Source organism: Manis javanica, chromosome 16, assembly GCF_040802235.1.
Source record: "Manis javanica isolate MJ-LG chromosome 16, MJ_LKY, whole genome shotgun sequence".
Classification (NCBI taxonomy): domain Eukaryota; kingdom Metazoa; phylum Chordata; class Mammalia; order Pholidota; family Manidae; genus Manis; species Manis javanica.
In genome coordinates this window covers 22810235-22837863 of record NC_133171.1, presented here as the reverse complement: position 1 = coordinate 22837863, position 27629 = coordinate 22810235, and the positions used below count along the sequence as shown (strand labels likewise).

The following is a 27629-nucleotide window of genomic DNA, read 5'->3' as shown; positions in this document are numbered from 1 at the left end:
AGCGGTGTACGGAGACAGTTCACTGGGGGCCCCATATCTGGAAGTTCATGTTTAAAATAAAGGTATAAGCTGGATCTTGTTTGCTCCTTATCCCACAGTTGGCAAAGGAAATGCTACGGTGCCTCCCATCAGCTCTGCTGGAAACGAGCTGGCCTCACATCCATCCTCAGTACCCAGGTAGAAATCAAGAAATATGTGTGAGTTACGAATGAATGAATGAATGGATGAATGACATCTAGTGTGTTTGAGTTATTTCTCCATATAGCAGAAATAATTTTATAATGATTCATTTACAGTGTCAGATAGTTCTTATAAGCAGTAGTGTATACTTAAATGTTAAAGGATTTGGATTTTACTCTGTGCACTGGGTCGTAGTGAGTCCAGCAACTTGGGGTCGTGTGGCATCAGTGCCACTCTACCACTAAGACACGTTTTTAAAGGCACTTTTGATCTTCATTTATGAACTTTAATTCAAGGTTCCCAGATTCCTGGAGCTTTAGAGAGCATAACGTCTACCCCTCAACAAGAGAAGCACGTGGGTGTGATTTCCGGCCTTGACCCTGAGGAAGCCGCACCGCCAGGCAGGGTCTCTATGTGAGATGCCAGAGGGACTTGGAACTCGGAAAACATCAGCAAGAGTCATCAGACCCACTCTGCTTACCAGATGGACCCCTCTTATTGTCCTTTCCCTTAAGGTCCACTGTGTTGCCCTGGAGATGCCCCCACGTGCAGCCCCAGGGAGGCCACAGCTCCCCCAAGTCTCAGGCCTCTGTGCAGCCGCTGGGCGCACAGCAAGAATTCGTCCGGAGAGTCCCTGGGCCCAGGACTGAGGGGAACTTCAAGGCCCACGGATCCAAAGCAGTTTTCAGGGCCGCCTCTGTGCGCAGCTCACGCTGGCGCCTCTCTGCCCGGGAGGCCTCCCTGCCATGCAGGCTGGTCCCGGGGAAGGTCTCCCGCGCTTGCTCAGAACCTGTATTCCTGCGCCTTCGGCTCGCCCACCTCTCCTGACTCCCACCCCACCCACACCGGGGAATCTAATTGCTCCTCCATTCTCTGGGGGCTCACGTGTGGAAGGGGCCACATCAGGGCCTTCTGATCAGCGTCACTGGGGTGCCTCCCACACGCCTGGCACCACGCTGGGGACGAAGAGGCTCAAGAGTGGACGGGCCCCCTTCCTGAAAGGCCCGCGATGCGGGAGGAGGAGGGAGCCCGGATGGCCGGTCCGGCCAGTCTCACCGAGCCCAGCGCGAGCACTCGGGGGAGAGGGGTGCTTGAGCCGCGCTGCAGAAAGATGACCGGAGCAGGCGAACGGTGACCCAAAACCCCCGCGTCGGAGGCTCGAGGCTGTGACCGGCGTCGCGGGCCACGGGGGTCAGGCGCTCACTGCGGTTTGCTCACTGTGAGGACGTCAGCCTGCACGGGACGGAGCCAGTTTGGACTTGCTGGACATCTGGTATTTGCCCCGCAGGCAGGGGCCGCCTTCGGACGGCCGACGGCCCACAGCGCGTGCTGCGCTCGGCCCCCAAATTCCACTGGACCACACGGTCAAGTCTCCCTTTCTCGGGTTAGGCCACCAGCTTTCAAATCACTTTCCAGAAGACACAGTTTATCTCTTCCCTGCCTGACTATTCCTTTCAAAAAATCCTTTAATTTATGCACAGATCAGTAGCCTGGAAAGTCGAGCCTCCACGAGTGGCAGGGAGAGAATAAATGTGTCCAGTTTCCCGGGAAGAGACCCTGGGGGTGATGAGGCTGCTGGAACCCAGACGGGCCGGGGCGCCCTGCAGGCCTGCGCATGCCAAGTGTCCCGTCACCTCTCCGGCTGGGCGATGACAGCGCCGGGCCGGCGGGACTGAGCCTGGACGTTGCTCCGCCTCAGGCAGGGCCCTCACTGGGAGAGCCGCCCCCAGGGTGGTCTGAGGGCACCCAGCCCCTGCACCCATGATCCCCCCCCCCCACCGCAGAGGTGCCACTTCACTGGCATCGCGCCGTGCCCTCGGGTCCCACTCCTTCCGTTCCTGCTGCTGGACTGCGTCTTCCCCTCCCGCCCAGGGCCATTCACCTCCTCAGCCGACGTTCGGGTGTCCAGCTAACGGTAAAGCATCCATGCGTAGAGTGAAGACCCTGCCTCCAGTCTGATTTTGCTGTTTCTTAGCTCTTTTGATCTCGAGAAAAAGGGCTTTTCTGTCCAAGAGGTCTCATTTTTGGAAAAGGTGCTCCGACGCTTCCCTGAGTCACCACATGTAATCTTTGTGTGCGGACGACGGCATGTCGGGTAAGTGGTTTATAGGCCCCAATTTGTCCCAATGTTACTTGGTATTATCCTGCTTAAACCTCCTCTGTTAGATTCAGTTGCCACTCCGGGCGATCTTCTTCTTCTCAATTTCTGTTTTTGCCCTCTCTTCTTCAATACTTTATGTAGCCAAGTGAAAAGAACAAGTAATTTTGGGCCTGCAAAGTGAGTTTTCGGCTGTGGCACTTTGGAATCACTGTGCTGATTGTCACACGTAATTTGGAGGGCTCTAGGTCCTCTGTGTACAGAAGGTAGGCTGCTTCTTGTAAAACTGTAAGCGGCCCTATTTATCTTGTTTTGTTTACAAAGAAAATTTTTAAAAATCTTTCAGAATAAAAATGCCACAAAAGATGACTACAGATTCATTTCTGGAGTGAAATTATCTTTTAAATTCTCTTCTAATGTGAACTTGTATGAACTTCTAATGTGAACTGTCCTTGTTAGTGGTGGTGTTGCTTTTTCACAGGAAAAATAGGAAACAAGTTGTCAAGCAAATATATGGCGTTAACTATAATTATGGAACGTTCTAATTGGAGTGATTATACTAATTTTATTTGGAAATATTCAGGTAGTGCTTTAGGGTTTAGCATAAATTTATTTCCAATATTTTAAAGGTAAGTTCCCTATATCACATCATAAAGAGAATGCCACTAAAAGAATCCAAAATAAATATGATATTTCTTGGCAGCATTATTTTATTCTATTGTTTTCTTTTCTAAGTTTTGTTTCATGCTCAAATAAAATGGAACTTTATCAAGCAAGACTGTCACAGGGTTTACTGGACATACAAAGTGATGTAACTCAGTGAAGGGGAAAATGTGTACTTAATGTCTGCTGCCAGAGTGTCTGTGTGTTCCCTTGTTTGTACACACAGCAGTCATCTTTTCCATTATCTTCATTTTGTAATGCCCCACAGGGAATATTGTAAGGTTGAATGATAAGTAATTAGATACAGTAAGCATGCAATGTCCAAATTCAAATAAATTTGAAGTGATAAAAAGCTTGAATCATATGAGTGGTCTAAAATAAGTGTTATTCCCTTCTTTAAACCCTTGAGGCTGTAAGTAGTGCAACTCCCTGGTGCTGAACAGAGGCCCGACGGTGGCCGCCTGCCCGACTGCACTCGCTTCCCTCGGCCGGCCTCCTGAGAGGGGAGAACTGGTTACACACCGTTAATCATCTACACAACTATTAATCCACATCTGTTATATGCTTGAAGTAAAAGGTAAGAAAGAGGTTACCATGCAGTTCCTCCCCTTTTAGTATTTTTGTATAACGCCTTTCAATTATTCATTTAAGAATCAATTCTACGGAGAATTTACAAAGGACCGCCATATGCCAGGCACCGTGCTAGGTGCCAGAGATATTTCCATGAACAAGACATACACTGTCACTTCTTTCTAGCTCTCAGGGACACAAACATCAAACAACTAATCCCCAGATTAATCATTTCCTTGTGATTCTGATAATGCCATAGAAGGAGAGCACACAGTGTTGCATAAATTTAAATTAGGCAAACTTGACCTTGTCTTCACATTAGGAGGGCTTCTTAAGGAAGAGGTCTCTAAAGTGGAATCACGGAAGGTGGGAGGTGAAGAAGGAATGGGTCTTGCAAATGTCTCACGTGGAAATCAACAAAACAAATAGTAACCACAAAACAAGACTGTCTAGCCGAGGTCAGAGCCACATGGGATGAGCGTTGTGGAACCATCTGCTCTGCTCACCTACGTCTTATCAGCCCGGCTCCAGGTCAGCTCGGGCAAGGTCCTGGAAAGACACTGATGATTCACATAGTCCAATGGGGGAAAATATGAGAACATCAACGTTTTTAAGGCAGTAATAACTTTTATTTTTGGTGGTTTGGGGGAATAAAAATTCTGAATTACCCTCCTGTTTGAAACAATTAAAATGCTGAGCTGAGCTGGCACAAAAAATAAGGAAAATTCAAAATTGAAAAAAATAAATGATGTGAGAATCAGAATCCTGGGAGATAAATCGGCCTCCTTTTTGGTCAGCTGCCAGGGAGGGAAGTCAGACGATGAAGACCATGAAGCTGGTGTGAGGGGGTCTGCAAACAGCCGTGAGCACAGCCCTAAGGGAAGGGAGCCCCGCTGAGCGGGAGGCACAGGTTCTGGAGCGAGACCGGTATTGAGAATCCACAGCACTGGGTGTCCTTCACAGGCTGTGGGCTGAATTCACACAACCAGAGTGGACTGATAACCTCAAGCTAATAATGTGACGGCCGGTGGCTCTGGGTCAGAAGTGCCCATTGGCCAAAGCACTGTGCATCCGAGGAACTCGGCTTCAAATCGCATTTTTACAAATTCCCAGATGTTGTAAGGAAAAATCCACTTAGAATCATAAGTCACGAGCAAGGGCCCTGAGAGTGAGAACCAGCAGACGCGGCGCAGGCCTAATGCCCCACAGCAGCCTCCAGTGTTAGGTTCTCAGACACGGTGCAAAACAGGTGCACCGCGTGCTTGGAGAAGCACAACAGGGTGCACCGTGACCAGAGAGGTGACCACCGGACAAACCAATCTGATCCAAGAGAAGAGCGAGCCCTCCTAGAAACGACGCGACGTGCAGGGTAGTGGGAGTCGAAGACCCCACGGCGGATGGAACCACCGCACAGACACGTCCACGGAACAAGGGACACAGACCCGTTGCCGCGGGGCGGTCCCCGCGCGCCGTCCTGGCTGCCCCCGGCTCTCACCCTGCCCTTCGCACTCGGCTCCTCCTTGGGCTCTGGAGGCCACCTGCGCATTCGGGCCTGAGGCTCAGTCGTGAACCGGGGTCGGTTCTGCCGCATTCCTGCTCTGCTCTGACGCACACGGGTGGGTGACACCGGCTGTCCCTGCCCATCCCCAAGAATCTGAGCCCATGGCGTCCCCGGCTGACCAGTGAGCAGCAGGACTAAAACAGCCCTGGGGTGAGCTGCGCTCCTGCGCAGGTGAGAGAACCCTCCCCCTAAATAACCCTAAATAACCCGACAGGAATTCTCCTTCTAGGGGTTTGAACCGGCCGATCTAGGATGCGTGGGACAGAAAGCCGACTGACGGCTGACTCACCGAGATACTCCCGCGCCCGAATGCCTTTCACACTCCATTCTGCGCTGAGCTTGTCTGAAAGCCCAGATAAAAGGGCCTCTGTGGGATGTTTTTAGGATCCCAGAAAATAGCAGTTTGAATTATTGCCTGCTTTTATAATGTACATGAGTTAATATTTCCCAAAGGATCAATTTTTTCTCACTCCATCTTTTTGCACAGTCAGATTCACTTCTCAAATTGCTCTATCTTCCTTGGCCAAGAAGATTCTGGGGACAGTTTGAAACCAAGGCTTACTTCTGGAGTCCCAACTGAGACCACCAAGTATTTAAAAACCTTACTTAACTGGAACCAGCAGGTGCTCATTTGATCCCTTGAAGATACTATGGGTGATTTTCTTCAATTAATTTCTAAGGTGATATATTAATAAGGCTACAAGAAAGTCCCCACACACAGAGGATAGAATACTTTGTGAATTTATTCACTCACGTCCTGGGTGTATGTCAGCTGACCAACGTGTAATTATGGGTTGTTTATTTTTCCATGTGGATATTTTGAATTATTAGTCAGTTTTCTGATATGCCTGGTTCAAGAAAACTTAACACACGTGTGATTCTGACAGGGTCTGTGTGGCTGTGGGTGTGAATGTCCAGATGGCACAGCATGTGTCAAGCCCAGGAAATACCACTGAGGGTCACGTAACCACATCAGGTGTCATGAATGAGTCCAGGAGAAACGCCTCAGCCTTCCAGTGCTCTAGTAGCTGACAACCCAACAGTGGAAATATTTAAAATCGATGGAGCTAGTTGTGGATTACAGAAAGAGTCAATTTTAAAATATTTCTCCAGGTATTATCTTCAATTCTACGATGTCTAGTTTCCCTTTCCATTCGTTCTTTTCACTGTGAGTTCATCAAAAACCATTTGGAGGTGTCTGGATATTACAAAGATCATTTTGGCAGCAGATGAGTCAGAATTCTGTGTTCTTAGACTAGGAGGAATGCATGTTTTTACTTTCCCGACATAAGGTGCTACCTATCCCCAGCCTCAGGAGGGGACCCTCGGAGAGACACTTGCAGAAAATGGGGTGTCTGCAAGAGGCGCCTGTGCAGGATAGGGGGTCAGCAGGCTCGATTTCTTCACCTCCCTGCTGCCCCCACCCTGCCCCACATGCCTGCGCCAAGAGATTAAGGAGGCTTGGAAAACAGGACGAAGCGGCCCTGAGGAACTGGGAGGCCTGCTGTTCAAAGAATGCGCCTGCCCGACGCACTGACTCCTTACGGAGGGCGAGGGGCGCCGAAGAGGGGCTGCAAGTCGGGAGGAGGCTTGAACCAAAAAGCCCAAAACCTCTCTTCCCGGAAGCTTCCCACTCGGCCTGCCCAGACGCCAGGGCTGCTGCCCTTCCCCTGAGGAGCCACGCCCCTCAAGGAACGGACTGGCTGGATGAACATCAAATTTCCCTCTGAATTTAAGTTCTACAATATCAGTTTTTTAAAATAGCATTTTTCTCTTTATCAAAGTCAAGAATAAAATAGAAAGAAAAAAATTAAGATCTGCTTAAAAAAAAAAAAAAACCTCCCGACGCAGAGAGCACGGTTATAATTGTGCCTCATTCCATACTTTTCTCCCCGTGCATTCCGAGGGTGCGGAAACTCCACACATACCAGCTCTCTTTAACAAAAAATGGGATTTTGCCAATGAGATCTCATTTGTTTTCTCTTAAAAGACAGTGTACATCTCTCCTGCTGAACAAAAGAACTCTACATTAAACATTCAAAACACTGTGTCACCTTGCAGGGTGGAAAAATTACGTTTTATTTAGACAGTTACTGTTTCTTTGAATTTTGATTTTTATTTGCATTTTCCTGAAATTTGCACATGACAATACAATCAACATTTTTTAAGGAAAATCATGCGCATCCTTTATAAACTGTAAGGGGTTTAATTCGTTTTCTCCAAACCTTAAAATAGTTTCATAATTTAGCACTTGTTATATAAGATGATATTCATTGTCTTTAATGACTAAGGCCGAGGAAGAAGGTAACTGGTGCTGGCTGGCAGACCGTGTCGGGGTGGCGGGTGCCGAGAGGAAGCCCGGTGTAAGTCAGGGATGGGCTCTGGTCCCGCTCTGCCCTTCATTTCACACCACCTGTGCTTCTTTTAGTTCAATGCACTGAGAGGAGAAAAATGTGGTGCTTAGTAACATAGTACTGTTCTCAATGACATCGCTTCTAGAATTCTAATTGAAAGCTTTTTGAACAGCTCTATTCCGTGGTCCCCTTCCCTGGACTCCTGGCCATTCTGGGAAGCTCTTAACAGGAAAGTTTATACGTCGAACAAAGAAAAATCAGTAATAAGTGAGGACTTGGAGTTGATTTTGCCCTACTCTATTTCCAGGGGGCAGCAAGATGATTGGCAGTACTCCGGAGAGAGAGACTGCTTCACCTTCTATGTCCTGTTAGGCATTGTGCTACATTCACAATGTTCTTAATTTTGGCAAAAGAACTCAGTCAACCCAGAGTCTGGAAACAATTTACAAAACCTTCAAACATTTGATGTTTGCTTTGTAAGGGTGAACTGATGAACTGTTTGTTAAGGTTTCTTTTTTATGCTGCTGATTTTTTTTCCCTGAAATTCTCTGAAGAATGCAGCCGACTATTTTTAAAATCTCTACTAGTTTTCACTTTGGTTTTAAAATATGTGTCTATATCTTTTATCTATATCTTTATTTTCCCAAACCCACCACCTTTTTTCTTTCCCTTCACAAAAGAAAAGCTTCCATTTTTTTTTTATGTTCAGTGAATATGGTTTTACTTCACTGGTTGATACATTTTCTGTGGCCATTTTTAACAAGCAGCTGAAACAATAACTTTCCACAATTAGGAAATAAATAATTTATTTCTTTAGAAAGTCTGACAAAAATAGGTCTACAGGTACCCAGTGGACTAAGCGAAAAGTTACTAATCAAGGCCCACGAGGCCTCCTCTCTAGTGACCTTAGGCGAGTTTCATAGTCTTCAAATGCCAAAGGTGTTCATTAATTTCGCCCTTTCCAAGCTGGAAAAGAATGCTTACTGCTTGAAGGCTCATTGCTTAATGCACCGGTGTTGCATGGGGATCAATATCGGGCAGGAGTGAACACCGTGAGGGACGGAGAAGCGGGCTGGATGGGCAGGACACAGCGAGGAGGAAGCCGGGACGGAGGGCCTGCCATGGCCACAGGACTCGCCCTCTGCCCAGGGTCAGACCCTCACCTCAGGCAAAGCCTTCCCTGGAGTTCCTTCACTGCAGCCCAATGCCACGATCATTGTGTGCACAGAGCTATCTGTATTCTGTGCCTCTTGCAGATGCCCGCTGGTGTCCCCTGAGACCCGAGGCTGGGTCACTGTCACACCTGACCCAGTGCAGCCATGTTGCCACCATGTTAGCATCCATGTCACGGTTTGAAAGGTTCTTAATCCACACGTGCTTCTGACTCATGCTGAACCCTGAGGACTGGCTTCAGCTGCAGCTAAGAAGACACCTGCCTGACCATGGCTGAAACAGGTGGTTATTTCCACCATTCCACCACGTTTGCTCTTTCTCACTGGGACTGTGGCTTCCTGGTCACCGAAGTCCTGGCATCAGATCTGCCTTTAAGTCATCAGCCCTCATATAATGACCCTCTATGTTTCTAAGACCCATTTTCCTTCTTACTTTTAGTTGTGAACAGCCGTTAACTGAAGTTACTGTTATTCTGCCAGACCTTTTTTATTAGATTAAAATCATGGTCCACACACAGCCATTAAAAAAAAGTCTGAAAATGTTATAACATTTTGTTGTGTAAACTTCCAGGATACAGACATTATAAATCTGAAGGCAGAGAAGATTGTGTTATCAGTTGATATTTATCTTTATATATGAAGACCCACAGCTTATTCAAAGCACCAAAAATAGTGAAACAGAGAAGATTCTAAAGCAGGTCTGCTCCCATCACAGAGATTCCCTTAGGCATCTTGATGTATGAAGCGTACATACTTAATTATTAGACATCACTGTCATTACTAAGCTAATTTCCAGGAGGACAAGTTCTCTGTCTTGTCATTTTATTTTCAGCACCTAAGCCTGCTGGCGTACTGCACTCTCTGTGAAAAGATGAGTAAGTACATCATTTCCCATTAATGCTTTAAGTCATCTTTTTTCTCCAAAGTTCATTTGTTGGGTTTATTTACAAGTTTATGTATTATAAATAGCATGTAGAGCCATTTCCTTTTGCTTTTCCAGTTCTGATCTTCTTTCATAGACATCTCACAGGAGGATCAAACTGGGGTGAAGGAAAACATAAAAGTTCAAGGATTTCCTGGATTTGGAACATAATGTCTATGCATTTGCAATATGAAGGCAGATCTATACACTATTCTCTGGCGGCCACCGCTCACGGACTGATCTCATCATCATTATTGAAAATTATCGGAGTTGAAACATGGAAGGTAAGTATTCGTCCTCATTTGTATTGCAAACAAAAACAGTACGAATAAGCCACATGGGAAGAAAGAAAATGATTTTTAATCTACAGCATGGCATGCTAATTTTCAGATTGAAAAAACCATGCATTTAAATATCCTCTTTGAAATCTTCCTAAAGAGTACAGGAAACTGTGGACTTAAAGTGGGTATCATTTTAACATATACTGACTGAGCATAATGAGACTTTATTCTCCGTACCATTTTCTAGCATTTCCTACTGATAGTCAGCTTGTCCCAGTTCTGACTTAAAAGACTCCCACCAGTGGAAACCATTTTCTTTCAAGTGCATGGGAGCTGTCAAGAGGTCTGCTGAGGGGTCTCCCCCCTCAAAAAGCACAGCTGAACAGGCTGGGAAAGAGCTGTGAAGAATTGGTGATCGAGGCTTAAAATATTTGCATAAACACATATAAAATGTTGCCTTTCTTAACTGCTATAAAAAGGATACCCTGCAGAGATTTGAATGCAGCACTGAGCCCTTACTTTCTGCTCTACAGAAATGACTAAAGACTAAATAACTCTATTAAATACTTTCAGGAAATTTAAGTTAAATATCAAAGGAAATTTCCCAGTAATAATGTTACTGCTACCCAAGAGGTTAGGCAAAAAAGAATTCAACAAATAAGCAAATAAAACAAAACTGGCCTTTCCATGGTATAGAAGAAATCTTCGTATTTTCACTTACTGTTTTCTCTGAACGTCGGTTTAACGGAGCTAGTGCTCGGGGACAGTGCAGGACACAGACATGTGAACTAACACAGAACGTGTTGGCTGATATTAGGAAGCACCTGGGGCCCAAGACAGCAGCCCTGTGCAAAAACAGGTGGAGGTTGTGTAAGGGGAATGGATTATGATGTAGAAGTCATGTGAACCTCTGGTAAGTGCAGTTTTTGCAGGTTTTCAAGTTCTCTGAGGCAAAAGAAAAAGCATATCTTTTGGGCTCTGCCATTGTTATTTTTTTATGGCACAAGGCTGGAAAATTCTCACTTCCAAGTCATAGCATTTTAGAGAAAGATTTCTTCTATCCACAAATTAGGCAACTTGCTGTGGCTAAAACTTGGGCCCATTTTAATAGCAATTGGCTTATTTTGTCGTTAACTGGTTTCTTACAGGTGTGCAGGAGAGGCTGCGTCCCTTGGAATCTTGTCATGTATTAAAATAATAACATAGAGTCCATGCGACTTCAGATTTCACCTTGGGAAAGACAGATGACCAGACAATCTGGAGTGATTGGAGTTGAAGTCATTTCAGTTGGTTTTAAAGCAGAACATATTGAATTTCTTTAAATGTTCAGGTTTTTCCTTCCTCACTTCTATCAATTAAAGAAAACACAGTAATAACCCTTTCCTTTTTAAATATTTATACTTCCCTTCTAAAGAATCCCAAATTGTAGAGCCAGTTACATGCGAACTTCAGCATCAGCGGTCTGAGAATCCCCCAAGCACCGTCTTGTCAGCCAAGCGCGGACCCGCCCTGCGTCCTGGGTGAATCAACAAAGATGCAAATAGCAAATTTTTCAGAGCCAGCTAGGTACTAGATTTTGCCAGGAAATTTGGTAATTAAAAATATTCTTTAAGCTGGAGTTTTTAGCCTTAACTTTCAAAGAGGCTACAATCTAAGTAAGATCCAATTTACTGATGTGCAGCAGGCGTGTACAACACAAGTCTTAAAGCAGCATGTAGGGCCATTCACATTTACTTCTGCAGGCCTGATGTTCCTTTTCAGACTGACTTCTCAGAGGGATAGCTAACTGCAGTAAACAAAACATAGGGAAGTTCAAGATTTCCTGACTTTGAAACATTATGTCTATGTACTGCAACATAAAGGCAGTTTTCTGTTTTTTTGAGTTCATGACACTGAGCTCTTTGGCTGTCCTGCCCAGAAGGCTGTCTTCTCTGGCTCCTGTTTGTGGTCGCTGCCCCTCCAGGGCCAGAGCTCCAGCACCTTCCCTTGCACTTCTCACCCCCATGGTAATGCCGAGCGTTCCCAAGTCCGTGCACACCGGGTGCTGGACGTGAGGCTCTAACTCAGACCTCTCCGTGCACTGCGTTCCCTAATGTCTTTAGGGGCCACCTCATGGATATTTCACTGGTTTCCCGGTACCAGTTGCCCAAACTGTCTTGAGATTTTCCTTACCAAATAAAAGTTCCCTCAATATTCCCATGTCTGACATTATTTCCAACTTGCTGTCAACCCCTTCTTCATCCTGTCTTTGATTTCTCCCTTGAGGGCTTCCTCAGATAAGATCTGGAAGCTCCTTTGTACCTGCTTTCCTCTCTACCTCCTTACGACTAGGCAACAAGTCATCTTTCACTCACAGCATCTTTCCGGTCTCCCTTGTGTTTCCTCTGTCGGTCCCTCTCATGTATCTGATGGCCCCTATCATCTCCTGCATTTTCCAGGAATTGAATTCAGCTGCCAGTGCTACCATCTGAAGACCAGTGTCTAGAACAACAGAGGGAGGTATTTCCCTCTCACTTAAACACAGAGGCGGACAGTCCAGAGGGAGTGCAGTGGCCCTGTGATGAGGTCAGTGCCTCAGCCTCCTTCCGTCATCCTTCTCCACCACCCTGAGCACAGTTTCTGTCCTTACGGCAGCAAGAGGGTGGCCTCAGCTCCAGCCATCACGTTTGGCTCCCAGGAAGAAAGAAGGTAAGTGGCAACGTGGGTCGGTGGGGCAGCCCCTTGAAGAGCCTTCCTGGACACTCTCGTTCAACAACTTCTTCTACATAACTGGCCTCCCTGGGCTTCAGGGAAAATGACAAAGGAGTTCTTGTGTGGCTAAACCACCACTATCAAAACACAGGTTTCTGTCAGTGAGAAGGAAGGGAGAATAGAACAGCAGGTGGCTGGTCTTACTTAATGTCAGCAAGGATAATTTCACGTGCTTTCAGCGGAATGTTAAATTCCATGGAAATGAGAATTTTCCTGTTTTGTCTTCCTTTATATCCCCATCGCATTGAATAATGAATGACAGTTGTATCCCAATAAATACCTATGAATGAGCACATCTAGAAATGAATCTGAAAGTTTGCTCATTCACCTCAAAAAAATTTTTATGTTCAAGATACTTGCAAAATAGATTTTTAAAAGATACAATCCTTGTCCTCAGGCTAGGACAGAACACTGTCAGCAGAAGACAAAACAGATCATCGTAATGCCACATGCATAATGCAAAGAACAGGAGAGTATTTTTAATAAGGAGACCGACAACCATTAAGGAGAGCGGTGAGGAAGGGCCGGCTTAGGGATTGCCCAGCAGTGGTCCTGGTGCGAAGCGGGACAGAGAGACATTAAGGAGATAGAAATAAAAGAACTATACTTCAAGGCTCTCTGCACTGGGGACAGCCCATTCCCTTTCCCTTATGATGCTAAAAGGGAAATGAATATTGTAAATTAAAGTTTTAGGGAAAATGAAAAATGAAGTAAATTTCCTTAATCATTTATGCAACAAGTCCTAGTTTAGCTCTGGAGGGAAAGAAAGGCTGTTGCAGGGTGAGGGCAGAGCATGGGCAGGGCTGGGAGACTCCAGGGCTTCCCAGACTGAGACAAGTGTGAGCCCTGGGTGCAGACCTTGTTTTGATTCATTTTGAGAAGTCCAGAAAATGATTTCTTTATCCCACATATGCCATGTATTAGGAAGCGAACTCAAAAATTTTGACAAATAAGTCAAATGTGACTACTTTGAAACTCTTCAGTCTATTAGGAGCCTGCAACATCAAGGGGAAGACTTGAATGGTGAGGTGCATTTAATTTTGGTCAATTTCAGCTTTTAGGGTAGTCATAGCTGCTGATCCCACACACCACAGCCCGTGGCAGGCAGCCATGTGGATGCCCCTGGAGCAGTTCCCCTGCAGCTGGCAGAGGTCAGGGCGAGATGAGGATCCTGCCTTCCAAGTGCTCGGAGCAGTTTCCTGAATGCTGCTTGGTGTTTGCGAGGGTGGAGGTGCTGACACACAGATGGGCAGTCCTGTCAGCACCTCACCACCACTGCTGCAGACCCCTCCCCTTCCTGCTGATGTGACTTCCAGGGGGTTTAAAGATCTGCTGCCTGTATTTGTCCCCCTTCGTTTTTCTCTTTTTCCTCTTTGGGAGCCAGACAATTAAGGATTACCACATTCAGAAGCAATCATATATAAAGGGAAATTTGGAAAGTAATTGCACATGCCCAGGGAAATGTATGGGCTCAGAAAACACCTGAGGAGACCTTAAGTTTATACCTCAGGCTTATTTTTGGTCCAGAGAAACCCTATAGCAATAAAATAGACACAAAAACAAACCCAAAAAATCCCAGTAAGTCCCAGGGAAGGGAGATCTCCTCTCCAGTTACCACATTAAACAGTTCAGATGTCCAGTTTTTAACAACAGCAGCACAATGCATACACAGAAACATTTAAAAAGGAATATTCAAAGGAAAAAAATCAGTCAACATAAATCAGCCCTGAGAAAGACTAGATGGAAAACTAATGAGACAAAGACTTTAAAACATCTGCCTTAAAAGTGGTCAAAGGGATTTAAAAAAGACATGGACAAAGTCAAGAATATCATGGATGAACAAAATAAAAATGTCAATAAAGAGATAGAAAACATAAAAAAGAACTCTCCTCCACAGTTCTAAAGATGGAAAGTACAATAACAGAAATGGAAATTCACTAGAGGGTTTCAAAAGCAGATTAGAGCGGGAAGAAGAAAGAAGCAGTGAACTTGAGTTGACGGGACAATGGTATTTATTTAAGTTTGAGGAATAGAAGGGAAAAAATATTGACTATAAGTGAGCAGAGGCTAAGGCATTTGTGGAGCACCGTGAAGCGAACCAACCTGTACATGTGGGAGATGTAGAAGGAGAAGAAAGGAAGGAGCAAGGGTTATTTGAAGAAATAATTATTGAAAATACCCAAATCTAATGAAATGACAAAATATAAGTATCTAAAGAGTTCAAAAAGCTCCAAGTGGGATAAACTCAAAATACCCACATTGAGACACATTATAATGGAGCTGCTGAAAGACAAAGAAGAAGAGAGAATCTTGAAAGCAGTAAGATAGAAGTAACTTATCCCATAGAAGGACCTGCAGTGAGGTAATAAGCAGATAGTCAGAAACCCTGGAAACCATAGGCAGTGGGTTGACATTCCAAAGTGATGAAAGAAAAAAAAAATCAACCCAAAATCCGTATCTGGCAAAACTTTCCTTTAAAAATGGAGAAATTAGGACATTCCCAGCTAAACAAAAGCTGAGGGAGTTCATTACCAGTAGACTTGCCTGGTGAAAAATGCTAAAGAAAGTCTTTCAGATTGAAATAAAAGAACTTAGTAACTCAAAGAAATAAAGATCTATGGTAAAGGCAAACACATAGACAATTATAAAAATAGTTTTTTCATAACTTTGATTTGTAGCTTCACTTTTGTTTTTGACATGATTTAAGAGACTTACTCATAAAAATATAATCATTAGTTTGTGTTTTTGGTCACACAATACAGAAAGAAGTAATTTTATGTTTTCAATAACTAAAAGGTGGTGGGAAAGGTGTTGCATGGTAGTGTAGTTTTTTTATGCTATTGAAGATAAGCTGTTATCAATTCAAATTGGAATTCTAACTTCAGTATTATAACTTCATATTTATAAAGTTCTAGATTTAGGATGTTTACATGCAAAGTAATAACTTTAGGATGTTATAACTTCAGCATGTTAAGTAAAATCTCCATGGTAACCACCAAGATAATAGCCAGAGAGTATACACAAAAAGAAATGAAGTGGAAATTTAAATCAGCTAAACACAAAGAAGGGAGCAATGTCAATATGAGGGACAAAAAAGCCATAGGGCATATAAAACACAAATATCAAAATGATGGAAGTAAGTACCTCCTTATCAGTAATTACTTTAATTATAAATAGCTTAAATTCTCTAATCAAAAGGCAGAGATTTACAGAATGGGGTAAATTTTAAAAAAGGCCCAACTATATGCTGTCTACAAGTGTCACTTTACCTCCAAAGGCACAAATAGGTTGAAAATGAAAGGGTGGGAAAAGAAACTCCATGCACAAGGTGGCCCGGGGAACATGACTCTACTAGAATAAGCATCACATCAAAAAAGTTTGCAAGAGACAAAGACGGGCATTATATATGAAACATGTTTTAATACATCAAAGATTTAGAATAAGTATAAGTATTTGCACATCTCAAAACAGAATGTATGAAACAGAAATGAAGAGAGAAATGACTTTACAATAATAGTTGTGGACCTTAATATTGCTCTCAATGATGGGTAGAACAACCAGGTAGAAGATCAATAAAGAAATTAGGGACTGTGAACAACACAATAAACCAACTAGACATAACACTCTATGCAACAACCACCACACATTCTTCTTGAGTCACATGGAACATTCTGCCCTGGCAGACCATATGTCAGTCTGCAAACTAAGTCTCAGTAGATCTAGAAACACAGGAATCAGGCAAATGTCCTTTCCAACCACAACAGGATTAAGTTAGAAATGAACAAGTAAAATTGGGAAATTCACAAACTTAGGGAAACTTAAAAAAAACTCATAAACCAATAAGTCAAAGAATAAATCATAAGGGAAAGTAGAAAATACAAATGAATAAAAATAAAAACACAACATAACAAAACTTATGGGATGCAGTAAAAGCAGTGATAAGGGGGAAATTTATTGCTGTAAACACAGGAACTAAACAAGGGTGAATGCTTTTGCCATTTGTGTTCAAAATTTACTGAAATTTAGCCAGAGTAATTAGGCAAGGAAAATAATAGAAGACATCCAAATTGGAAAGGTAGAAGTAAAACTATCTCTCTTCATAGATGACATGATGGTATATAGAGAAAACCCTAAAGATTCTATGGAAACAATGGTTAGAAATTAGTTCTGCAAAGTAGCAGAATACATACCAACACACACACACACAAACATGTTTTCTTCTTTATGCCAATAATGAAAAATCTAAAAAGGAAATTAATGATTTCATTTACAACAGCATAAAGATAATAAAATGCTTCAGAATTAAGCAAGTGGAAGGCTTGTACATTGAAAACTACAAAGCGCTGCCAAGAGAAATTAAGAAAAGAATAAATATATGGATAAACATCCCATGTTCATGAATTAGAAAATTTAATCTTCTTAAGATGTTAATATTACCCAAATTTTATGCAGATTCATGCAATTACTATCAAAATTCCAGTGACATTTTCTGCAGGTATGAAAAAGTCAATCTTAAAATTCATATGGAATCTCAATGGACCTCTAATCAAAACAATCATGAAAAAGGACAAAATTGGAAGTTTCACTTCCTGATTTCAAAGCTTACTACAAAGCCACAGTAATAAAAACAGTGTAGTACTGGCAGAAAGACAGACATATAGACCAATGGAATAGGTTATAGAATCAGAAATAAACCTTTGCATATAAAGTTAAATGATTTTCAATAAAGATGCCAAAACGTAATTCTATTTTAATTTGGACAAAATTTTTTTCTGAAATAAGACTTAACTATCACATTGTGTAGAAGTGTTACTTCCACAACTCCTGTATCTCACAGCTCTGCAATATTAGTTTCTAAATGTGATACTACTTTTATAGAATCAGTTAATATGGAAAACACATTCTGAACCTTTTTGAATTTCCATAAACAATGTTTTCCAAACTGTAGATCTGAATCTTCTATAATTATTGTTAAATGATACACTAGGAACATCACTGTGAAGTTTGTATTTTCTTGACCATAATTGTTACATTTTAGGAGATCTTTCTAAGAGAAAACTCAGTCATTTGGGATATGATAAAAAACATGTGCAAGTTATGCAAACAGGTTTGTGTGTCACAGATCTGCTCCGGATCCAGCCTTTGTTGTTTAATAATTCTGCAGTACAAGCCCCATTTTCATCATAATTTAAATTGGGTGAATAATGCCTAACATAAACATGGCCTTAAGAGTTATAAGAAACTATGTATGTGTGTAAAGCTCTGGGGTAAGCTGCATTATTTTCCACAAATGTCTTCTAAATGTTTCTGCAGGAGGACTGTGCTTCCCCACCTGGTGACATCAGACTCAGCCACCTGGCTGCCTTGGCCAGTGCACGGGAGTGGAATGTGTTTCATTTCTGGGCAGAAGTCTTAAGAACAAGCATATGGTTTTGATGCCGGGGTTCTTGTTCACGAAGCTGAAGAATGAGCTGCACAAACAGTCAAGGTAAGAGAGGAAGGTACAGGCTTTTATTTAGAGAGAAAGTGAGAGGACAGAGCTCCTGGCTCATGCCAGTAGGGGACAAGAGAGTCCGGGGTGGTGCGTTGTGTAGGGGTTTTATAGGCAGTTGAGGATTTTTGGGAACATGAGAAAAGCTTAGGGGTGTGGACTTATTAAGCAGTCCCTGAATATTTAGAACTAACAACACAAGCAACTTCCTGCTCTGATGATTTCTCTCTGAGATACCAGCACCTTGGTCTGGGGGCATATCAAACAAGGCCACCTGCCCACATGCTTAGGTGGGCTGAGGTATTGTTTGCTAAAGAGTAAGTTAAGAATTTCTAAGGTCTTAAATTCTTGGGTATTAAAATGCAATCTTGTCTTTTAGGTGGAATCCTTTATGCCTTTTACTATGTTGTTTATGCCTGGGCTTACTTGCTAAATTAGTTGCCCAGTTTGCAAAATCACCTCATCAGATCTGAAGGAGGAAAGACAGCACATAGGCCTGGGCCTTTTAGCATGCTACAGTGAATCTTACACATGATTATAAATGGTTAGCATAATAAAACATGTGCTACTCTTCTTTATCTGGGGAATATTAACTGATCTCACTGAAGAATGACCCTAGAGCTTATTGTTTAACACAGAGCTTTGGTAGGGGGTTTCGTTGCATGCAGCTACATTGCTCTGACTGCAGATATCCTGCCTTGCTCTTTCCGGAGGCCCTCACCCTACTCTGGCTACACCCAAGGTCTCTGTCTCAGTTTCTCTACGGACACAGTAAAGGACAATATTCTAGATCAAAGCTACTCTATCAGCTGAGGTCCTGGATGAAGACAGTGTGTAGATGAGCCACAGCCAGCTGAGAATTACACTTGTGAGCAAAAAATTAAAGTATCACTGATCTCATAAAATAAAGAAAATATAGAATAGAAGAGGAGATAATAGAACACATCACGCTGTGTATGCAAGGGAGAGTATTGTTCTGTGAGGCTTCTGTTTGAATTCCCATTGTATGTGTGTTATGTGTTTGCATCATGATGGATGGAAAATGCATTTCCTCCTGTGTGGCCATTAAAAATTTTTGAAAAACCATACTGGGTTTTAGAAGTCAGGAGGAGTTATTTCTATTTGTAAAGTTACTTTAGAAAGCAAAGTGTGATGAATTTTTATAATGCCAGGTATACAATAGTTGGTGCGTGTCAGGCAAAGCTTCAATTCAGTTAGTAAGGTCATTGCCTAAATAATTAAATTTTACCTCTATATTACAAATGGATTTTCCACCCCCTCAAATTGTAATTAATTAGCCTGCATTCGGCCCCTTGGTCTCAATTGTCTCCTTTGGGTTCTCAGAACTCCCATCTGGGAGCAGAGACACCACACCGTTTCCTTCCTTGGTTGTAAAGGTTCCAGGATGGGGGCTAGGAGAGGTGTGGGCACAGGGCTAGGAGGGGTTGTGGGCACGGCAGCTTTGAGGGCAAAGAAAAAAAATGTTCCGGAATAAATACCTAACAAGTGTAGGTAGTGAGTTACTTAGATACTTGGCTAATTTAGATAAGCTGGCCTCAACACACTTGGTTCTAGTAGATCTTAATCATTATTTGTAAAATACAATGTTTTATTTAGGCATTGATATATTTTCACGTAACACAATTGACATTGTTCTTCTCAAACACAGCCCTTGATGAGTGAAATTAATGACTTTTATATAGTTTTCTATAACTAAAAGATGTTTCAAAATACAAGCAAACCTTTTTAGAATTCTCTACCTGCCCTGGACCCAGAAGAACAGAATGTCCAAAGATCAGGTGAGCAGAGTCCCCAAAGCACAGACACGCCTGACTAATGAAAATAAAAGCTCCAAGAGGGCAAGGACTGGTGTCCATCTTTTTCTCTGCTGCACCTAAGCACACAAAACGGTGGTAAATAGCGTTTGCGCTGCAACATATTTTTTTGCCAAATGAATAAACTGCCTGTAATTATAAGCCATATTTAGTATCATTACTAGACTAATTAATTGTTGGTACAATTGCAATATTTCCAGAATCTCTCGCCCGGCCTTAGTGCATCTCCATACAATAGGTGTTTCCAAGGGATGGAGAGAAGTAGCCATCTCCATATCAGTAGGTGATTACAAGGGCGAGCGAGGGCATGCCTGGATAACTTTTGGATCCATATTTCTTACCGTGTACCTGAATACAATCCAAGCGGATCAGCATTTAAGTGTAAAAAACAATACTATATACACAGCATGCATGGGGCTCAGAGGGGAAATCCTTCCCCGCCTTGCAGGCAGGAAAGTCGAGACAAGGCCAAAGTGCAGGTGCCACGAAAGGGAAGATGGAGAGCTTTAAACACACACGCTGCCCCTCGGAACTCTTCCGTGGCCTAGGAAAACTAAGAAAGAAGAGCCCAGGGGGACCTACTTGGCTCTCACTGCACAAACCCGTCTCCTTAGACATCCCCAAAGCTTCCCTAACCTTCCCTGGGCTGCCACCTCTGGCCTCCGTCCCCCAGGCCGCAGAGATGCCCCATCGCATCAGCACCGAGTAGGAGCTCCTAGAGGCCGTCAGCCTCCCCGGTTTTCTTGCTTCCCAGCTGGCAGAGGCAGTTACTGAACTGCACACGGCTCCCTCCTTCCCAGGTTCTTCAGAGCTGTTTTTGGGAAAGTCAGCTCAGGACAGTCCACCTACAGGACATGAATCTGCAGTTGACATTTTATATAAATCGACGGCTGTGCGAGGCCCTGTCCCGGAGTTCCTGCTCCCCGTGGGTTGTGTAAAAGCCGCCGAGGTTGGAAGGGAGCTCGCCCAGAGAGATCCAGTGACCCGGACTGGTCCGTGGGATGAGTCCGCTTTCTCGGGACACCACTGGATGCCCCCGATCCTTGGTGGCCTTGGGAGCGCTGAACCAACGTCCGGATTCCCTGCCGAGCCGCGTGCCTTGGCTTCGAGGTCACGTTGCCTTGACGGGTGCCGACCTCAGCCAGAGCCGTACTGCCGGGCAGCAGGGACCTCGTCGCTCCGCTCCTGCCTCACCAACGCGCCTGCCCTTTGTCTGCCTCCCTGGCTTCCCAGCATGATGAGAGCTCCCCAGAAACAACACCCAGACATCATCTGGGGAAAACTTGAACATAAAAGTTTGTGTAAAATGCGAATTTGAAGCAACTTCTGCTTTGCTATCAGCAAAATTCTCTAGGGCAAGGAATTAAAAATATCTTAGGGCAATCGGGGAAATGCATAACACATAAAATTAATTACACTAATATATTACCTGACTACAGAGGTTTGCCTGCATCTTGGAGAAATGAGTTAAAATCATGCTGGAGTGATTTTTTTGAGCATCTGTTTTCTTCCAGACCTCTTGAGTTCTGTACCTTCAAATGTTATCTTGATTTATAATTTCTTACTAACAGTCTCTTTTATCTCCATTCCTGTAATTATTTAAGCCTCTTCCTGACAACCCTTTGGTTTTAAGCAGGGAATTTGAGGAAATGCCTTAAGGTGGAATTATGCAGAATGCATTACTGAGGTCATATTGGCCACATTTAAACTCAGCATTTTATTATATTTTTAGGCATAGATAATTGAATATAAAAATAAACTATGCCATTTATCTTGCTGCCTCAAAAGTTAGAGCTAGATTGCTGCACTGATTTTAGCAGAACCTAGCTCTTTGTTAGAATAGTTGCCATATGCAAGGAGAGGTCATCGTGGAAGGCTGAATGCAAATTTAAATGATGCAGCATTTTCTGTTTCCTTTATGCATCATTTTTCTTCAAGTCCAAGTCCTGACAATAATCTCCAAGCACAACCATTACTCCTTACCCCGTGTCCTCTCTGACCTTGTCTCTTGCTTGCTCTGGGTTACCCGCTGGGCCTCACACATGCTAGATTTATTTATTTTAAAAAATACATTGTATTTTGCAAACATTTATTATTTTTCTTCAGTCTGTAGGCTGGTGTCCCCTGGGCTCGCTCCCATGGCTGCACGTGGCTGGGACTGGGCGGAGGCGGCGCTTGGCTGAGTGGCCGGGACGTCGGGCCTCTCTGGCCCTCGTCTCCGTCTCGGGCTTCCTCGTGCTGCGGCAGTCCCTGCACAGTGCTCCAAGAGGGGGATGTGGAGGCCAGGAGGCCTCCTGAGGCCCGGACTCCAGGACTTGCCTCGCATCCCCTTGTCTGCATCCCATCGATCAAGGCACGTCAGAAGACCGGCCTGGATGCAGAGAGGAAAGAAGGGCGGCGAGGAAGAGGCTGTATTTTGCCCCAACACGCTGCGCCATGGCCTCGCCCCAACGGGCCCCCCGCATCCGCGTGTCCTACTTTCCAATCCAGGTTGCCCGTCCTTCCATGTTGGCACCTCCAGCCCCTGGCATCCCTGCCTCCCCGTCTCCTGGCCCTTCTTCCTTCTCAGCGAAGGTGGTGGATCCAAGCGATCCCTCCACCCACCTTCATCCCTCCTACCCAGGAAACTGCTGGGGAACCAGCAGGGGGTGGCTGGGTTTCAAATAACACAGTCAAGAATGAATCACATGATCCAAGCGGTCTTGGCACCTGGGCCCGCCTGCCTCCGGGCCTCAGCGCTCCTGCCCTCAGCGTCCTCACCTGCTGCTGGCTCCTCCCTCGTTCCCCTCCAAGCTAGTCCAAACCTGCACGGCCCACACTGTCAGTCCCAGCCCTCCACCGTCGGTAGGCCTTGTCCCTGATCCCGTGAAGGGGACAGAGGTCGTCATCAGACATGATCCTCTCTGCTTCCCGCTCCCAGCCTGCTGCGGTGCCCCCACCTCCTTCCCCTCCAGCCCCAAGGGGGAGGTGCCCCCTCCTCCGGTTTGCGTCTCGTCCCTCTGTCTGTGTCCTGGACCTAGACCCGCATTTGGAGTCTGGGCATCCCAGCTGAACACGTCAGAGTGAGTGGCTGGCGACGGGGAGGAAGCTGAAGTGCCCCAAGGAGAAAGGAGGGGACAAGCATCAGGGGGGAGTAAGAGCGATTAATGAGCAGCAGCTGAGGGAAGGGAGCCTGTGGGCCCGGCACCAAGGCAGGAGGACCAGGGCAGGGGCTGCAGGGGGCAGGGGTAGGAGTACAGAAGGAGGCAGGGGTGCAGAAGCAGAGGCAAGAAATGCCAGGCAATGCAGCAGCCAAGCAGAAGAAGGGGGGGCAGTCACCCCACTGCTGAGAGGGAAGCTCAGCAGCCAGACCACTTCCCAAACTCTGATCCTGTCTAGGGCCCGGTTGTGCCATCTTCCAAGGATCTTGTGAGGCCCAGATGCTCACTGAAGATTCCTGTTTTTATGACTGCTGTGCATATTCTTTCACAAATTCTTTTCCAACAATCCTTTCCTGGCAGGAATTTGAGCATGATTTGCTAACTTATGCAACACGCTTATGCAGCATAGTGCTATCTGAAGGTAGTTGATTATCTTCGGGCCGTGCCTCATCAGTTTTGATCGGGAAGCCGCCATCTTTCCTTGGGTAACTCTTGGAATTGGATTTGCTCATTCTTGAGCAATATTTTCAATGCTTTGTCTCTCTGACACAAGAATGATTTTTATGAAGAAATTGGAAGCAAGAAATCAAGACAGTGTGACTACTGAGCACATCCTCAGTATATCCTCTTAGGAGCACATACTCATCTCCAAACATCTTCAGATGAGGGAGAAGTGAGAACTTGATGCATTCGTGTCCCATAGTAGAGGTTGGGCATCAAAATAAATATGGATATAGAGCTGATTTTCATAAAATGGTTTGCAGAAAATGTTAGTTATCAGTCTAAATAGAGAAAGGCTGTGTTTTAACCCTCTTAGAGATTGTTAGTGAAAGGGAAATTTGAGATAAGTTGATAAAAAGGAGCTACATTGTTTTAATTTAAACTCTAGTTACAAGTGTATTTGGATAAATTCCAAGTTTATGTTATCTGTGATCTTCAAGCATAATAAACTTTGTGTTTTGATGTTCTACTAATCAAGATATTATTTGTTTAAACTGGATTTGAATGAAACTTTGGATTATATCCTTTCTGTGACTCAAAAGTAAATCATTTAACAGTACTTAGTAGTACTTTGTAGTGTCTTTTTATCAGAATCAAAGTCCTTTTGATGACATCTGGTCATGGATGGACAGCTGATGTTTCTTGATGGCTCATATATCAAAAATTCAACATAATTGCATTTGCCTCCTTTATGCATATTTGCAATCAACAAATAAAATGACTATTCTAGTTTAGGCTACAGAATATGAATGTTCTTTGTTAGAAATCTGTAACACTGATTTTAGTCGGCATGACAGGTATGCGCATACGAGTTTGAGGCTTCTTAGTATGCCAGCTGTTGTATCCCAAACATAAATATTTGACATTTGAAAATAATTTGGTTAAAAATTACTTCGGTATCAATTTCTTTGTTCAATAACCTCTGGGAACATTAAAAATGTTAAATAATGTGGGAAATACCAATAATTATAATTTTCTACTTAAACATTATAAAATAGTGTCTAGTTCAGATTAATAATTTAATATACTTTGTGACATACAAGGGACACTATTAGGAAATACTGGGGAAATAAAAAGATGAGAAATAATCTTTGCTCTAAAGAAAATAAAATTATAGTATTCATTTATTTATATTTCATTCATTCATTAATATATTCACTGAATCACTCAGGAAGCATTTATTGAATTCCTGATGTATTTCTAAGGCTACATGTAATATTATCCTAACTTCTAAGAGCTTTTATTCTAATTGGCAAAAAATGTGTTTAAATAAATTCTATAGAGTAAAATATGAAAATCTAATAGAAAATGCTGTTTTTGTTAGAAACAAAATAATTACTTTAGGAGTTTATAAAGGTTTATAAAAGACAGTATTTCTGGCTAGGTTACTAAGCAAAATCTTCATAGGATAGGTAGCATTTTTACTTGGCCATGAAGAGAAGGAAAATACAGAGGCATCCCAGTCATGTGCATGGATTAAGTGCTATTTACAGCATCTGAAAAGAAATGTGTTCAGGAAAAAGTAGCAAGTTTTCTGGCAGGAATGAAAAGGACACAGAATTCAGAAATCTGGTACCTGCCAGCCGATTTTGCATGGAGACTTCTCAACACAGCTGAATGAAACATCAGCTCCATAGAATGGATCAGCTAAGGGCAGTGGCCTTCCCATTGCTAAATTCTCTGATTTTAGTATGTGATGCTCAGTAACGTCTTGGGGAGAAGACATTAAAGTTTTAGACATGCACTGGACACCTGAGAGGTTCAAGGTACCTATAGTTAAATCTGGAGTGCGGGGCATCTATCTAACAACACTGCGTTTGGTTGCACCACAAGGAGCTGCCTGTCAGTGAATAGATAAAAACACAACTAAGCTTTTTAAGGAGTTGCAGACTTAGAGTACTAATGTATTAACAGTTTGACCTACAGAAGAGTATGACTATTGAATAGGCAGACCTTGGACCTCGGTCCTCCAGTGGCTGGGAGCCAGGAGAGAACCCCCCAGTCCCGAGGGTGCAGCCGTGGGGTCGCGGCCTAGGAATTCCCGGGACCCGAAGAAGCCCCCGCAGGGAGTGGACAGGAGCCCAGTGAGGGGCCGCTTACCCTGCCCTCTTCCAGCGGTCGGCGCCCCCCACAGTACCTGCTCCTGAGACTGCAGGGCAGCGGACTGCAGCCCTAGAAGGGGAGTGTGTGATCCCCACCATCTCTTCCCTCAGCGACTACTTGCATAGTGTTTATTAGGGCCAGACCACTTTCTTCCGATTTTCAAACCAAAAACCCATGGTGGACTTGATACAAATTATTTCAAAGCCCTGGACTTGGAGGCTGATTAAAAATCAGACGGTCTTTTAGGTTGTCTTCCTCCTGGGGGAAGTAAGTGCGGCACGCAGAGTGTCCTGGGTCTTTATAACTGGGGGGCAGGCTCCATTAGTCATCAGCGCCGGTCACAGACATTGAGCGCTTGCATTCCAGACGCGGCCTGTCTGCCCCTGGAAGTCAGAGGTCTCCCTGTGGCTGTCTTTCGCCCGTGAAACATGAGTGGAAGTGCTCTGCGTGACTCGCACGCAGAAGCAGGAAGAGCCCGGACTCGGCATGCCATGTTCTCTGGCACCTTCTCCTGCGATCCTGGAAGCTTATGTCAGGACGATGCCCCTGCCGGTCAGCCTCGCTAAGCCAAAGGAGGCGTATAGTGTGCCCAAGAAATGCATTTTGCCCTCTTAAACCCCTGAGAGTTTTGTAGTTGTTGGTTTTCACAGCATAAGCCAATCTGCCTGATTGATACCTCTATGAATCCTTTTTAAGATCTGTGAGGAAGTCACTGACTGCTCTTACAAAGTTACTTTTTTAAAAAAGCCCACTATTTGCAATGTGATAGCCATTAATATATAAATAAAAACTACATTTTTCTTCAATTTTTTCAATTACTTCCATTTTAATTTCTTTTCAGGATTGTTTCTGATGATTACTGAATTACAAACTAATTTTTGTCAGCATTTTAAAGAATGCAGAAGCTTGCAGCAATGCAGAGCCTGGCTTTCTCCCAAGTCTTGCAAAATATAATTCCATAATGCATTGATACTCATTACTGAAAATAGTTTTAGTACAGTAAGGCGATTTCTTACTGGTTCTCTTCCACCTCATGAGGCATACTGAACCTTTATTCCACTGCGTAACTGGAGAATCACCCAACCCTTTCCCCCATTTCCAAATATGTACCCGACTCAGTGGAAGCCCGTCGGTTCCCAGACCTCGTTTCTACCAGAAGGACAGAAATGATTGTGACAGTCACACAGACAAACTGCATTGTTTTAGCTGCCAGGGTGTGATAGCACAGAGTTAACTAGTGCTTTCAAAGTACAAATTTCCTAATGGCTTTATTATTTCATAGTCCTGGTAAAACATCAGGAAATTCTACTTTACCCAACAGGGTTCACAATATAATTGACATCTGATTCCTTTTTTAAAAGATTGTCAAGAATTCAAGAATGTGCTGCCATATTAATTCTATCTACAAACTATTTCAGCAACAGGGGTTGGAGAGGGGAGTGAATTCACTCAGAAAGCTGATTACAAACAGAAGTAATCAGTCTGTGCAAGCAAATGAATTTGGGTGTGCTTCAGTAAAACATATGAAGTTGTCTATTTCAAAATCAGTATCATTTTCTCTAATGTGTGTGACCACAAAGAATTCTTTCCTCTCCACAGAGATATGAAAAACTGTTTTCTTTAAGACTTCTGATTAAAAAGAAAATTATATAGTTGAATTCTGGAAATAAGTGTAAAAAAATAAAATAAAAATAACTCTAGTGATACCATTCCAAAAAATGCAATATGTAAATTTGTCATTAAATTAATTGGGCATAATGCCCTTAAATTAGTGGAAAACATTTAAGCTTTAAGCAGAGGCTTGCTTTGTGGATTATTATTTCAGAAAATGTCTTCTGAGAGAATATTTACAAGTGACATCACGAAACAAGGACGGGAAAGTGCGTCAGCGTGGCCTCATCTAGGAAGGCCTCAGGAGACAAAACCTCCTCACACTCCCACGTTTAAAGCTTAGTCACATTTTGTGGCTACATTTTTAAATGGCATTTAAAATCAACTTCAAAAATA

General features: G+C 43.6%; 1 long non-coding RNA gene across 1 annotated transcript; it reads left to right on the top strand.

Annotated features, from left to right (window-relative positions):
- The first annotated feature begins 96 nt into the window (after positions 1 to 96).
- LOC108389039 (uncharacterized) lies at positions 97 to 24235 on the top strand. The gene is made up of 7 exons (XR_012126059.1): positions 97 to 177; positions 477 to 2275; positions 3351 to 3518; positions 9618 to 9804; positions 12240 to 12489; positions 17866 to 18040; positions 21985 to 24235. It is a non-coding gene; the product is annotated as an uncharacterized lncRNA (long non-coding RNA).
- Positions 24236 to 27629: the final 3394 nt, after the last annotated feature.